Raw genomic sequence first — 14,727 nt, forward strand, 5'->3', positions numbered from 1 at the left:
TCATTATTTTTTAGTCAGTTCTATGTTTGTTTTTTCATCTTCAATCTGTCTTGATATAAATCAGCTAGCGAATTGTGGTGTCCCTTTACTGTTTTTATCTCAAACTTAAAATCTAATAAAATCAGTGCCCATCTATTTATTTTGCTATTCATTATCATTTTCTTATTGATTTTGATCAATGGCTTATGATCTTTTCTAAGAGTAAAGTGTCTTCCTAATAAATATTTCTGTAATTTATTCAATGCCCACACAATTGCTAGGCACTCTCTCTCTCTGAATCACTGCATATCTTTGTTCTGTTGGTGATAATGCCCTGCTGAGGTATTGTACTTTGTATAGTTTATTACCCTAGCAAACTCCTAACGCTATATTTGATGCATCAGTAAAAGAGAGTGAAATGCTTACTAAAATCTGGTGACATCAGTACCTTGTCACTCATGAATTCAGCCTTTATTTTATTTAAAGCACTTTCACATTCCTGTGTCCATACTAGTTTAACTTTGTCTTTGGATACCAATTCTCTTAAAGGAGTAGTAAGTTCAGCATATTTATCTACACAAATATTATAAAAATTGCATAGTCCTAACAATGATTTCACCTCTTTCTTTGTACTAGGAGTTTTGTTATTTAATATTTTGTCCCTTTCCTTCAGTAGGTTTAATTTCTTAATTTCAACCTTAAATCCTAAGAATTCTACTGTATCTACTCGCACATGCAGTTTCTCTAGTGCTATTGTAACCCCATGTTTCCTAAGTCTTTCTAGTAGTTCTTTTAGTGTTTCTATGTGTTCTGACCATGTGTTATTATCTATGCATATATCATCAACAAAGAAGACCAGGTTTTTCATTCCCTCTGTCATTTTACACATGAATTTTTGGAACGTGGCGGTACTGTTCACAAGTCCGAACGGCATCACCTTCCATTGACATAGACCTTTGCTTGATGTAAAGGCGGTGTATTGTCTTGAATCCTTTTCCATGCCTCTTTCCCCGAAGCCTCTGTTCAAATCACAAGTGGTGAAAATTGAGGATTTACCAATAGTTTCCAAAATGTCTTTAGGATCATTCATGGGTTCAGCATCTATCTTAGTCCTTTTATTCAACTCTCGATAGTCACAACATATCCTTACTTTGTTGTTCTTTTTTCTTACTATCACCATGGGTGATGAGTATGCTGATTCTGTTCTTTCTATTTGCCCAGACTCAAGGAGCAAATCCAGTTCTGCTTCAACAGCTTGTCTGTAGGCAACTGGTACTTGGTAATGCTTCCCTTTCGTAGCACTATAATCAGTCAATTCTATTTTGTGTTGAATTGTTTCAGTAAAAACCCATTTCTGTTGTAATCACATCCTTGTACTCATTTACTATTTTGTCTATTATGTTTTTCTCATCCACTGGGATATGATTAGTCTTAATTTCCTTTGTATTACAGCTTTCACTTATTATAGTACAGGCTATATGCTCCTCTTCTATCAGTTTCTCTGGCTCTACATATAATTTCTTTATTCTGTCTATGTGTATATGCGTGTTATTTCCCTTTATGTTTATTTCATAATTTACATCAGATAGTTTCTTTATCACTTCAAAAGGTCCTTGAAATACTTCTGTTTTTTCTGTCTGGCTGATTGACAAAAACTAAATCTCCTCTTTCAAAAGTTCTTAAATATCTATGTTTATTTTTTATATTTCTGTGCCTTTCACTGGCTAACTACGCATTCTCTTGGGCTGTCTGGACACCATAAACTATTCTCTCTTTAGTATGGTTTACTAGTTCATGAGGATCAAATTCCTCTTCATTTTTACTTAATAATTTGTGTTTCAATAAAGTTAATGGGTCTATTGGCTTTACCCCTTATATCAGTTCAAAAGGAGAAAAACATGTTGACTCATGTTTAGTCTCTCTGTATGCAAATAGCACCTGCGGAAAATGCTTGTACCATTCACCAGGGTGATCTTCTGTTACCTTTTTTAATATAATCTTCATTGTTTTATTCCATCTCTCATTCATCCCATTCGCTTGTGGATGGTATATGGTACTATGTATTTGTGCAATGTTCAAGAAGCTTGTGAATGCATTTGTTAAGTTGGCTTTAAACTGTGTTCCATTGTCTGATAAAATCGTATCAGGAAAACCGAATCGTGTGCATACACCCATCAAAGCATCACATATAGCTACAGCTGTAATCTCTCTAAGTGGTATTGCCTCTGGCCATCTGGTTGCCCAATCCACTATAGTTAATATGAACTTGTGGCCCTGGGAAAAAGGGTGTTCCATAGGTCCAACTATTTTCACTGCTATCTTCTGGAATGGTCTTGTAACTCTATCTGTCTGTTGTAGAGGTGAATTATGTTTCCCATTAACAGGATTGAATTCTATGCATTTGGTGCATTTTTGTATGTGTTTTTTTATGTCTTCTTTCATTAAAGAAGACATAGAAATCTTCAGTTATTCTCTAACATGTATTTTTTTCTGCCATGTGTGTCCGCAATGGACTCTATTTTAGCCTTTGCTAGTTCCTTATCAGCCACTATTTTAGCTATTTCCTTATCAGCCTCTATTTTAGCTATATCAGCCTCTATTTAGCTTTAGCTAGTTCCCTCTCTAAAGCTCTATCTTTCCTTTCAGCTGCATCAGATATCTTCCTTCCAGCATCTGATATTTTATTTTAAACCGATTTGGCCTTTTCTGCACCAGTATATCCTAAAGAGTCAGCCAACTCAATCATTTTGGCATAGTCCTCAATATTATTATTAATGGTCCCAGAAAATTACTCAATTACCAAAATGTCAACAATATCGAAAAAAATTAATTTTAGAGTCCTTTACAGTGCGGATCACTGCTCACTTCCGACACCAAAATGTCACACCCTGTTTGTACGGCCAACTTTAAAGGCAAATACAAACCACATCACTGGTGATTTTACAATTTTATTGATATCACAGATACAGCAGCTACACTACCAAAACAAACGACTTTCACTTTCAATCTCCCTCACTTCCTCCTTTCTTTTTGCACATGCGCCTGCTCACAATATTTTTTAGATTTATATTCCTACGTTGCCTTTTTACACCTCCACTCGAGACATACATTCACCCGGCACAAATACTCCCACATTTGACAGTTACAAAATGATTTTGCGCCATTTAGACTGTTGACTCCGATTTCAGCCTGCTTTTCTGTCAAAAACCAATAATATTGTTAAACTGTGTAATTTATGTGTATAGCTTAGATAATCACATTTGCACAAGCCTGGCTTATCTGCCTTATATTCTTTCACAATGTTTACAAGCGAACTGCTTTTATTTTACTACTGCTTTTAATTATTATATAAATAATTAAATCTGTGCTTAGAAAAAAGAGCAAATGCTATTTTATTGTCATCCATGAACACGCAACATAAAGAAAGGAAAGCAGATATTTTTTTGGAAGGGAGTGAGGTGGAGAAGATATAAGATAATTATGAGGGATTAACCAGTTGTTGTGGGGATATGAACTCGTCGTTTTTTTGGCTTAAAGTTATCCATGTAATTTCATTTGCTAATTGTAAAATTCAAAGTTAAGAAATGACCGACGATAACATACATCGCAATACTACTATTGCAAAAGAAAACATTAGCTGTGTTAAATATCTCTTTGACCCATTAATCAGCGTTTATAATATCTTTATATCTGGCGACACAGCTTAATGTTCTGTTATGATCCGCGTTCATGTAGTAAAAAACAAAAGAAAAAAAATAACTTTAAAAACATTGTCAATGTCAGATGTTTATTTTTTCTAGAAGTTTATTTTATTCATTTTGTGTTCTGCAAGGGAGAAACGTAAAACAGAGTTAATAAAATAAAACATTACAGTTTTATTTACAATCCAATATATATATATATATATATATATATATATATATATATATATATATATATATATATATATATATATATATATATATAATATATATATATATATAAACAAATAATAAATTTCTAAACATACTGACTTTTCCATATTATTTACTTTTTTTAATTTACATAGCACGCAAACTTGTGATGCGCATATTTAAACTTGTACATCATAAATCTATGATTGTTTCTAATTCAATATGTAGACAACGTTTCTTTTTGTTATAATTTGATCTTCGCAATCCGTTTTATATTGGCCATGGATTTTCCGGGTATTTTGACGAGCTATTTTGCCATTACCCATAATTAACAGGGTTTTCTTTACACAATTTGGTTTGGGGTGGTCAAGGTCTAGGTCTAGGTCTAGGTCTAGGTCTAGGTCTAGGTCTAGGTCTAGGTCTAGGTCTAGGTCTAGGTCTAGGTCTAGGTCTAGGTCTAGGTCTAGGTCTAGGTCTAGGTCTAGGTCTAGGTCTAGGTCTAGGTCTAGGTCTAGGTCTAGGTCTAGGTCTAGGTCTAGGTCTAGGTCTAGGTCTAGGTCTAGGTCTAGGTCTAGGTCTAGGTCTAGGTCTAGGTCTAGGTCTAGGTCTAGGTCTAGGTCTAGGTCTAGGTCTAGGTCTAGGTCTAGGTCTAGGTCTAGGTCTAGGTCTAGGTCTAGGTCTAGGTCTAGGTCTAGGTCTAGGTCTAGGTCTAGGTCTAGGTCTAGGTCTAGGTCTAGGTCTAGGTCTAGGTCTAGGTCTAGGTCTAGGTCTAGGTCTAGGTCTAGGTCTAGGTCTAGGTCTAGGTCTAGGTCTAGGTCTAGGTCTAGGTCTAGGACTAGGACTAGGTCTAGGTCTAGGTCTAGGTCTAGGTCTAGGTCTCGGTCTCGGTCTCGGTCTCGGTCTCGGTCTAGGTCTAGGTCTAGGTCTAGGTCTAGGTCTAGGTCTAGGTCTAGGTCTAGGTCTAGGTCTAGGTCTAGGTCTAGGTCTAGGTCTAGGTCTAGGTCTAGGTCTAGGTCTAGGTCTAGGTCTAGGTCTAGGTCTAGGTCTAGGTCTAGGTCTAGGTCTAGGTCTAGGTCTAGGTCTAGGTCTAGGTCTAGGTCTAGGTCTAGGTCTAGGTCTAGGTCTAGGTCTAGGTCTAGGTCTAGGTCTAGGTCTAGGTCTAGGTCTAGGTCTAGGTCTAGGTCTAGGTCTAGGTCTAGGTCTAGGTCTAGGTCTAGGTCTAGGTCTAGGTCTAGGTCTAGGTCTAGGTCTAGGTCTAGGTCTAGGTCTAGGTCTAGGTCTAGGTCTAGGTCTAGGTCTAGGTCTAGGTCTAGGTCTAGGTCTAGGTCTAGGTCTAGGTCTAGGTCTAGGTCTAGGTCTAGGTCTAGGTCTAGGTCTAGGTCTAGGTCTAGGTCTAGGTCTAGGTCTAGGTCTAGGTCTAGGTCTAGGTCTAGGTCTAGGTCTAGGTCTAGGTCTAGGTCTAGGTCTAGGTCTAGGTCTAGGTCTAGGTCTAGGTCTAGGTCTAGGTCTAGGTCTAGGTCTAGGTCTAGGTCTAGGTCTAGGTCTAGGTCTAGGTCTAGGTCTAGGTCTAGGTCTAGGTCTAGGTCTAGGTCTAGGTCTAGGTCTAGGTCTAGGTCTAGGTCTAGGTCTAGGTCTAGGTCTAGGTCTAGGTCTAGGTCTAGGTCTAGGTCTAGGTCTAGGTCTAGGTCTAGGTCTAGGTCTAGGTCTAGGTCTAGGTCTAGGTCTAGGTCTAGGTCTAGGTCTAGGTCTAGGTCTAGGTCTAGGTCTAGGTCTAGGTCTAGGTCTAGGTCTAGGTCTAGGTCTAGGTCTAGGTCTAGGTCTAGGTCTAGGTCTAGGTCTAGGTCTAGGTCTAGGTCTAGGTCTAGGTCTAGGTCTAGGTCTAGGTCTAGGTCTAGGTCTAGGTCTAGGTCTAGGTCTAGGTCTAGGTCTAGGTCTAGGTCTAGGTCTAGGTCTAGGTCTAGGTCTAGGTCTAGGTCTAGGTCTAGGTCTAGGTCTAGGTCTAGGTCTAGGTCTAGGTCTAGGTCTAGGTCTAGGTCTAGGTCTAGGTCTAGGTCTAGGTCTAGGTCTAGGTCTAGGTCTAGGTCTAGGTCTAGGTCTAGGTCTAGGTCTAGGTCTAGGTCTAGGTCTAGGTCTAGGTCTAGGTCTAGGTCTAGGTCTAGGTCTAGGTCTAGGTCTAGGTCTAGGTCTAGGTCTAGGTCTAGGTCTAGGTCTAGGTCTAGGTCTAGGTCTAGGTCTAGGTCTAGGTCTAGGTCTAGGTCTAGGTCTAGGTCTAGGTCTAGGTCTAGGTCTAGGTCTAGGTCTAGGTCTAGGTCTAGGTCTAGGTCTAGGTCTAGGTCTAGGTCTAGGTCTAGGTCTAGGTCTAGGTCTAGGTCTAGGTCTAGGTCTAGGTCTAGGTCTAGGTCTAGGTCTAGGTCTAGGTCTAGGTCTAGGTCTAGGTCTAGGTCTAGGTCTAGGTCTAGGTCTAGGTCTAGGTCTAGGTCTAGGTCTAGGTCTAGGTCTAGGTCTAGGTCTAGGTCTAGGTCTAGGTCTAGGTCTAGGTCTAGGTCTAGGTCTAGGTCTAGGTCTAGGTCTAGGTCTAGGTCTAGGTCTAGGTCTAGGTCTAGGTCTAGGTCTAGGTCTAGGTCTAGGTCTAGGTCTAGGTCTAGGTCTAGGTCTAGGTCTAGGTCTAGGTCTAGGTCTAGGTCTAGGTCTAGGTCTAGGTCTAGGTCTAGGTCTAGGTCTAGGTCTAGGTCTAGGTCTAGGTCTAGGTCTAGGTCTAGGTCTAGGTCTAGGTCTAGGTCTAGGTCTAGGTCTAGGTCTAGGTCTAGGTCTAGGTCTAGGGGGGACCGAAAATATTTTTTTTTGCGGGGTGGCCCTTTTTTTCTAGTTCCGCCACTGCCCCTCCCCATATTTCATAGATCAAAAATTAATCATCAATAAAATGACTCAACTGCATCGCTAAATATTTGAAATTTTAACTTACATTTCATGTTTTCTTCTGTAGAACCGAATCTTACAATAATAAGAACAATTTCGTCGAAATTTTCGAAATTTTCCATTAACTACCAACTAATCGGTGCAAAGATACCACTGAAATTAAAGAGAGATTATCAGGTTGCGTTTTTAAAAACATTTTTCCAAAGTTGCTTCCCTTTCTTTTAAATCAGGAACGGAGACATAACAGTGAAGTGGTTGCTTGTTGCAGCTTTTGGATATGGTTAGTGGGTTGGGGGTTGGTGAAGAAGATTGCTTGTTAGTAGAGATGACATAGGTGGGTTAGTAAGGTAGGTGTGTTTATGAGCTAGATGTGTTGGTAGGTGTGTTTGTAAGGTAGGTGGGTTGTTAAGGTAAGTGGGCTTGTGAGGTAGGTGGTGTCATAGCGTAGATATTGGACTAGACTAGTAGATGTTACTAAGGACGGTACGAACTTGACGGTAGACGATTTGGTGTGAGAGAATTGTGCCCGTGTGCAATAAAATATTTGTGGCGCGAGTGTGACGAGAGCATGACGAGACAATGTATTGATAACGTAAGACGCATCAGTGAAGTTAGTTGGGGTTAGATATAGTAGAAGACGGACGTATTCTTTAATATAGTGCAACTGATCTATCATCGTGTGTTAATAAAGTTCATGCTATTTCATAAACGAAGTTGTTAACATTTTTAATTAGTGTCTGCGGAACATACGAGTGATTCCCGTCGTCCTAACAAGTATAATAGTTGCCGTATGAATAGTAGTAGACCAGATCAGAATATATAGAGAAGATTATATATAAACCACCCATCACAGATGGGTTGGTGGTATAAGTGGATTCGTGAGGTAGTTGGGTTGGTAAGGAATGTGGGTTGGTAAGGTAAGTGGATGGGTTTGTAAGGTAGGTGTGTCAATTAATCCGGTGTGTTAGGGAGGTAGTTGGGTTGGTGATGTGGATGGGTTGGTGAGGTAGGTGGGTTGGTAAGACATGGGGGGTAGAGAGATTGATGGGTTGGATAGGTATGCGGAATGGTGATGAAAATTTAAATGTTGTCCGTCGTTATTTCAGTGGATCGCTGATTTCTAAGAAACGATGGCGAATTAATAAAAACAACAGTTGGGTCTATTGGGTCACTTTAGTATCTATTGGATACCTTTACTAATATTTAGGAAGTGACCCACGCTTTTCTTTATAGTAATTTAAAAAGTAGTGTCTAATATTTAGGAAGAGACCCACGCTTTTCTTTATAGTTATTTAAATAGTAGTGTATAATTTATTTTCTACTTTTTAGTGCATTATTACATAAAAGCTTGTTATTAAAACGTTTTTTATGGAAAAAAATTCAGTACTTTACATGTTTTATTTACTTGACTAAAAACCAGTGTCAAGTTTATAGCTAAAGCTTCAGTAAAATATTATGGGATGGCGTAGTCTAGTGGTAAAGAAATAGACTGCTCACCCGACTAAATCCATCGAGCGCCTATTGAACCTGATCACGCGCTTTTGACATAGAGCACCCGTCGCTCAACGCCCAACACGGCCCTGATGACGCGTGTGGATTGAACTGCCTGCTAATTCAGTCCAAATTTTAATTGATTCATAAAAAATTCATTAGGCATCCAATCAAGTCAAATTTAACCCATATTATCCCAAGGTCTCAAATTTTTATAATTTTTTGATATGGTTTAGCTTTTGGGCACTGAATGAAGGAATGACTATGGATTTTTTTTTTAAATCAATACTTTTTTAAATATCGATTTTTTAAAAAACGTCCCATAAATGGGACGCTAGCAACGAACGGCCCCATGTACATTTATTGAAAAATAAAATCATTTTTCACGAAATATGGCTAATCACGCGAAAATTAAGCTGTATACTGATTTTGTATTGTTATACCAATGATTTCATTGTTTAGGACAGCTAAAAATACTGATAATGATCAATTGGGTTAGCCATACCATGGTCTAAAATGCAGAAATTATGTTCAAAAGTCTAGTTTTCTTTCAATCTAGCATCCATCAAAGTGAACAACACTTGGAAATAAGTAAAGCTGTGACTAGTACATCTAATTATACACACATGATCACAAATATTGTTATTATTCATCGAAACTGTAATATAATTAAATATAAATAATTGATTTTTTGGGGGACGTACATGAAATTTTCAGGGGTGGGGACTTAAATTTTAGGGGAAGGGTGGACATTGGTAAAAGTATGTTTTGTATATAAATTCCATTTTCTTCTGGTGGCAGAGCCCCCTCCCCCTCCTCCGAAATGATGTCTGAAAGAAACTCTGCCCTTAGTGAATTTGCAAAAGATGATCCGGTCCAGTCCCAGATGTCATCCAGCCATCTTCTCTTTTGTTACCCTCGCTATTCCCCCCGCCCCCACAGGCGTACATTAGGACATCATACATCTTATTTCTAGGGCACGGATCTGTCTCTGGGGGCTTGTATTGAGTGTTCATGGCTCTCATCCATGTATGCACCTCACTATGCGAACAGCTCCCAATCTAACAGCAGGAATCTCCTTAAAAAGTTAACAAAGTAAAGCTGGTATCGGTAACCTTTTGAGGGGGATATTATTGGGGCATGATAACTGTACACAGCTAATTCACATTTCTGCTATATGTAGCTTAAGCTCTCTTATATAAATAGAGTTAATCAACCCCCATGAATGAATCATTTCACCTAAATCGTGGCCATTGTTATTATTCTTGTTTGTTATAATTTTAATATCACGCGCTAGTAAATTTACAGCAATACTAAATTAGTTTGTATTCAATGGTATTAAATACTTCAGTAAGTGTAATTCTGAAAACTTAAAAATAAAATGTAAGTTTTTCAGTATTTGCAATTTTCTATACAATAATATATAAGAAAATATAGCTCAAGGTCATAATTAAATATCTATAAATACTACTTAACACCCCAAGGTCAACAGTTAACAAAGTCAACAATTGTTTCACCATAAATAACCATTTAACATAAATATTTGCATCTGTGTTTCACGCTAGTGTCCAATAAATGTGACGTTTGTGTAACAATCTGCATAAATATAGGTCAAGGTCATAATTAAATATCTATAAATACTACTTAACACCTTAAAGTCAGCAGTTAACAAAGTCAACAACTGTTTCACCCTAAATAACCATTTAACATAAACATTTGCATCTGTGTTTCTCGCTAGTGTCCAATAAATGTGACGTTTGTGTAACAATCTACATGGGGCCATTAGTTGCTAGCGTCCCACTTATGGGACGCTTGTTGTACACTTGATATAACGAAGTAGTAAAAAAAATGTTATTCTTAAATTTTTATCAGATAGAAATATGGTACTGCTACAAGTTTCAAATGTATTTTGCACTTAAAATGTTAATATTTTAGAAGATATGCATTTTCCTGTGCGCATGTTTTCTTTTTTCCGCCATTTTGACAAGTCCTGCAAATCCGGCATTATAACATTGTTCTAAATTAATTTTTTTCACAAAACACACACAAATTCAATAGTCTAGCCATTTTCAAATACAATGAAACATAATTTGTGTTTTAACTAGTTTTTAATAAATTTTAGCATTTTTTTTACAAGCGTCCCATAAGTGGGACGCTAGCAGAATATGGGTTAATCTCATAATACATTGTCTTCATGTCTTGACCCACGTATCAATTACGAACCGTATCTGTCAGTTAGAAGTGTCCGAGTTTTCGCTCCGGCGTTTCGATCTAGACAGACAGACAGACAGACAGAGGAAGTGAGTGTAATAAAAGCTTGTAAAAATGAATACTAAAATGAGAGGACTAACAGAAAACTTATATTATTTTAGAATATATGTTTATTTGTTTGTAGGTTTGTGGTAACAACAAAACTGGATTTCGACACATTTTTAAATGCAGAGTTTCTGCTAAGACTGTCCAGATAAGTTCTTCTCCAATAACATTACAAGAATATTATATGAATAATATACTTTTTTATAATTAAGGGGAGGTAACAAAATTAAATACAATAGCTTGCTAGATCTAGTCGGTTATTCGCCTGAGAGTCGACCCAGAGACGTAGCGACACTTCCTGATCCCCTCCCCCATATATTTATTATATTTATTATACAAAACTGCAGCTAAAATAAGCTTTTTGGCGCTTCCTGGGGTCGTCGCCCTTGGATATATGTACCCCTCCCCATTCGCTACGCCTCTGAGTCTTTCAGACTACTCGAACAACGGGATCACCGGCTCAGGAGTTACGCTCCCATAAGCCAGGCCGGCCTCGACGCAGTGTACTCCGACTAATTGGCTTAGCGTGGGCTGTTGGCAGCCTTAGAAGATGTCGGATTGAACACTGCATGTCGGTCGCTTTGCTTCCGTGGGCTCTCACCAGGCTTGCCTTCCCCACCACCTGGCGCAGGACGTCGTCCCACCGCTATGGAACCCAGATTGATCGTGGGTGGCCTTCGGACATTTAAGAAACAGAGTTAGGGGACTTCGGACTGCTCTGGCGGGTGGGTTCCCCTGCAACGAGAGCACAACCCCCCCCCCCCCCCGTCGAGCTCCCAATGCAGCTTCCCCCAGACGCCTTGGCAGGAAATGACGTTGTTCTATGGCATCGCGCAGTGCATCGCCTTCACTCCTTGGCGTACCCGCTCTCCTACTGGTTGGACTCGGGCTTGTCTTCCACTCCAGTACATCGTACTACCCGTCCTGGGAGTTGTACCTTGTCTGGCCTCCTGCTACGGTTTTCGGGCGATACACTTTCATATAGGTCCTGGTGTTCCATTCGCAAGCCAGGAACACTTAAAAGTCACATGGGGGTGCAACGCGGGGGCATCTAGCCAAAAGAAGACGTCGGCATTCGCGGACAGAGTTTTTTACGTGCTTCCGTGGGTAACTTGTAGCTATGGAGGTCAATCCGTACCCCGCCGAATAGGCACATTCGGGCAACCAGGCTAGCGCACATCTCACACATGGGGGGGGGGGGCGGCATTCATCACGAGCTGCCACTTACGCGGCTATCGGCCCAACTTGGGTTTTTGCCCGGTGACCCCCCTATGGCCGGGTCGCCGTTTTGTTGGCTTTGATTCCTGTCTCTCACCCGCGCACCAACCAGGTCGTCGGCAAGGGGCTGCGAGTTGGTTCTAGTGGGGACTCGGTTCGTCTTAGGCCGTTTTCTGAGTCAGGCCACAATGTCCGCCGCGCGGTAGTACGAGAGGACACCAGATTCTCGTACACAATTGCAAACGTCTTTCATCAATCCCAGGTTCTTGTATAAAAGATTATCAACGTCACAGATCCCATCAATGTACTCCCGCGCTGCTGGAGCTTAAAAAAAGAGCAAAAGCTATTTTATTGTCATCCATAAACACGCAACATAAAGAAAGGAAAGCAGATATTTTTTTTCCTGGGGAGGTGGGGGGGGGGGGGGAGAAGATATAAGAGAATTATGAGGTGTTAACCAGTTATTGTGGGTATACGACCTCGTCGTTTTTTTGCCATAAAGTTATCTATATAAGTTGATTAGCTAATTGTAAAATTCAAAGTTTAGAAATGACTGACAATGACATACATCGCAATACTACTATTGCGAAAGAAAACATTAGTTAAGTTGAACATCTCTTCGACCCATCATTCAGCGTTTATAATATCTTTATATCTGGCGACACAGCTGAATGATCTGGTATGTTCAGCGTTCATGTAGTAAAACACCAAAGGATAAAAAATAACTTTAAAAACATTGTCAAATCCAGATGTTTATTTTTTCTAGAAGTTTCTTTGATTCATTGTGTGTTCTGCAAGGGAGAAACATAAGACAGTGTTAATAAAACATTACAGTTTTATTTACAATCCAAATTATATATACATATACATATACATATATATATATATATATATATATATATATATATATATATATATATATATATATATATATATATATATATATAATAAACATACGGACTTTTCCATATTATTCACTTTTTTAATTTACATAGCACGCAAACTTTTGATGCGCATATTTAAACTTGTTCATCTTAAATCTACGATTGTTTTTAATTCAGTATGTAGACAACGTTTCTTTTTGTTATAATTTGATCTTCGCAATCCGTTTTATATTGGCCTTGGATTTTTCGGGTATTTCGACGAGCTTTTATGCCATTCAAATTTCAGAAAGTCTTAAGTATAACAAGATTGTGTTTAGAAGAAACATACACACGAAAGTATAACTATATTTATGTTTAAAAATTTATTTATAAACTTATAGAAACAACCCCAACGCTACGTATTATTTTACAGCGCCATATAACATACTTTACCTTTTATTTTCTACGATTGGTAACACATCTTTTTTTTCCGTCTCTAAAAAAAGAAAAGAAAAGTAATATTAACAATAATTGGTGGAGGTTTTGATTATTGAAATGATGTTTATAAACAGTTTTTCCCGTGTCGCTGTTATACCTTTAAATATAGTTTTCTAAAAAATTCCTGGATTCTGTAGCTCAATTTTGATATTAAGTTAAAAATGTTTTCATAAAAAACGTTTTAATAACAAATTTTTTACGTACTAATGCACTAAAAAGTTGAAAATGAATTATAGACTACGATTTCAACAACTATAAAGAAAAGCGTGGGTCACTTTAGGATCTATTGGATTACTTTACTAATGTTTAGGAAGAGACCCACGCTTTTCTGTATAGTTATTTAAATAGTAGTCTGTAATTTATTTTCTACTTTTCAGTGCATTAGTACATAAAAGCTTTTTATTAAAACGTTTTTTATGAGTTTTTTTTAGTACTTTACATGTTTTTACTTACAATAGAGTTTCATGACTAAAAACCATTGCGCGCCTATTGAACGCGATGACGCGCTATTGAACTTGATGACGAGTGTGGTGCGGTTCGATACAAATGAAATGCCTACTAATTTGGTCAAAATTTTAATTAATTCATAAAAAATCAATAAGGCATCCATTTAAGTCAAATTTAATGTCACGGATCATTGTCTTCATGTCTTGACCCACGTACAAATTAAAAACCATATCTGTCAAGTAGAAGTAGCTGCAATTTCGCTCCGGCGATTTCGATCAAGACAGACTGACGACAGACATAGAAAGTGAGTTAAATAAAAGCTTGTAAAAACAATAACTTTTTGTTTACCGAGAAATGAGACTCTATTGTAATCAAGCAAGAAATAGTTTTCTCGATTTCTTTACATCCTATACATTTCTGGGTAAAAAAAACGTCTCATATATCATAATTATATATAACTAGCCATCGGTACCCGTTTCACGTGAACTATAGGCCTATATATTTTAAAATGTTGTAGTTGTTTGAGAAAAATAATTTATGAAATAGTTATTGGTCAAAAAGCAATGTACACGCTGAACGATATTAATGACAAAGTAAAGAAATAACTAATTAGCTAAAAATCCGACACATTTAACATAACACAGGCACACACTGATTAAGCACAAATTATTTTTTTTCCCAAATTAGCCAGTTCTAAACAATTTTTTTTATAAAATAAGTAAGTCTTGAAATTGTTTAGGCCTAATGTAGAAATTTATTTTTGGAAGAGTCTAAATCTAGAACTTAGCTACTTAGCGTCTACGTTTAGTTTTTGCGTAGATTTAGATCTAGTCTAGATCTAGAATCTCTAGATTTAGAATCCAAATAGATAAAATAAATTGTATAAGTTTAGGTCGGAAAAATTATATTGTATACATTTCATAGCGTACGTACAACTAAATCAAATTTGAATAAAATAGTTCATTTCTTTTTATTCTAAACACGGCAGATGACGTCATTCGTTAATGTATAAACAATAGTGACGTCACAGTTTTATGCGTTCTTTTTCACAAATATATACGCTTTTCCTGTTGCATAATTAAAACTGTTTTTCTACATTCGAATAC

General features: G+C 37.8%; 1 long non-coding RNA gene across 1 annotated transcript in view; it reads right to left on the reverse strand.

The window, feature by feature from the left end:
- Nucleotides 1–3,728: 3,728 nt before the first annotated feature.
- LOC131930222 (uncharacterized) overlaps nt 3,729–14,727 on the reverse strand; it is a 17,024-nt gene continuing 6,025 nt past the window's right edge. Inside the window, exons 4-5 of the long non-coding RNA XR_009384098.1 lie at nt 13,130–13,172; nt 3,729–3,804 (exon numbers count right to left, since the gene is read on the reverse strand). This is a non-coding gene — a long non-coding RNA (uncharacterized LOC131930222). The remainder of the gene's footprint in view (nt 3,805–13,129; nt 13,173–14,727) is intronic.

This window comes from Physella acuta, unplaced genomic scaffold (assembly GCF_028476545.2).
Source record: "Physella acuta isolate Inbredline_101_S28 unplaced genomic scaffold, ASM2847654v3 ptg001742l, whole genome shotgun sequence".
In the NCBI taxonomy this organism is placed as follows: Eukaryota; Metazoa; Mollusca; class Gastropoda; family Physidae; genus Physella; species Physella acuta.